The following is a 1,312-nucleotide window of genomic DNA, read 5'->3' on the forward strand; positions in this document are numbered from 1 at the left end:
TGTTTGTAGTTTCATGTTGAATGGAGACTACATTTAGCAACACCTGTGTTATATTGAACATTTAGGTCTGGTAGAAAAGTCCAGGTGAAAGAACCTTGGTGTGTAAAAAAACTAAAATAAAAATAAATAACGTGGATATTTGTATATTCTTTGTAATTTCCTGATAAATTCCTTTAAGTCTCTAAGTTGTCAGTTACATCGCTGCACTTCCTGCATATGCCCCCCCCACCCCCAGATCCAAGTGCAGATTTAACCCTAAATCAAGGCCTTGAACGTGTTTTTTTTTTTTAAGTTAAACGAACGAAGGGCCGTGATAGGCTGAGGGACTGCAGATTTCGTCATGGCGACCAGGAGGAGAACCACGAGGCTCTCTGCGTTCAACGGCTGTGAGAACCATCTGAACTCACGCCATCGACGCTTTGGACCGAGCGCAGACGTTCACCAACGCACTCAGAGGGGCTTCTGGGCTTTTTTTACTAATAAAATATGACATAATATAAAAGTTTTACGTCATAGTTTCACTCTGCAGAGCAACGTGAGTTAAATAAAGTTAGAAATCTGAGGTGGAACTCACCGAGGAAGCAGAGTCGACGCCACGACTTCATCATGGTGATAAATCTGCTTTTCTCTCTCTCTCTCTCTCTCTCTCTCTCTCTCTCTCTCTCCTTTTCTCTGGTTTGAGTCACCAAAATGGGAAAAGCGTTTCTTCTAGAGCGGCTTTGTGGAGATGAAAAACAACGGTTATTTTAGGATGTGCATAAACTCTGACAGTCTCCAATGTGTAGGACCTGAGCATGTGTGTGTAGTTCAGGCCTGTGTGTAATGTGTGTAATGTGTGTAATAACACAGAGTGTAAATTGTAATTTCCCCTTGCGGGACTAATAAGTTTACATATTACACATTATAATACTATTTTTAATATTGGGCTTACACTAAATTACTGTTTACTACTGTCCGCAAACCTTTGGCCAAGTATGTTAAAAACACCAAAGAGAGAGAGAGAGAGAGAGAGAGAGAAAGAGAAAAGCAAGCAAAGAAGCAAAGGAGGCAAGTGGGATAGCAGATGCGATAGAGAGATGAAATGAGAGAGAGAGAGAGAGAGAGAGAAAAAGAGAGAGAGAGAGAGAGAGAGAGGAAGAGAGAAGAGAGAGAGAGAAGAGAGAGAGAGAGAGCGAGAGGAAGAGAGAGAGAGAGAGCAACGCACACAGCTCATCAAAGGTGAGAGTTAAAGAAGAGAAGAGGGTTCGTGTAAAAGGAACAAAACATATATTAAAAGTCAAGGACACGCAAACGCCGGCAGTGACCTTCCATC

General features: G+C 41.9%; 1 protein-coding gene and 1 long non-coding RNA gene across 3 annotated transcripts in view; both read right to left on the reverse strand.

Moving 5' to 3' along the window:
• Positions 1-1,312, reverse strand: part of LOC116669375 (uncharacterized) — a 17,355-nt gene that overhangs the window by 15,439 nt on the left and 604 nt on the right. The gene's annotated exons all lie outside the window — the stretch shown is intronic.
• LOC116669374 (mesoderm induction early response protein 1) overlaps positions 1-1,312 on the reverse strand; it is a 15,062-nt gene that overhangs the window by 12,112 nt on the left and 1,638 nt on the right. For both annotated transcript variants that reach the window (XM_032499178.1, XM_032499179.1), the window contains exon 2: positions 575-660. The gene's annotated coding sequence lies outside the window, so the exon portion shown is untranslated. The remainder of the gene's footprint in view (positions 1-574; positions 661-1,312) is intronic.

This window comes from Etheostoma spectabile, chromosome 19, assembly GCF_008692095.1.
Source record: "Etheostoma spectabile isolate EspeVRDwgs_2016 chromosome 19, UIUC_Espe_1.0, whole genome shotgun sequence".
NCBI classification, from domain to species: domain Eukaryota; kingdom Metazoa; phylum Chordata; class Actinopteri; order Perciformes; family Percidae; genus Etheostoma; species Etheostoma spectabile.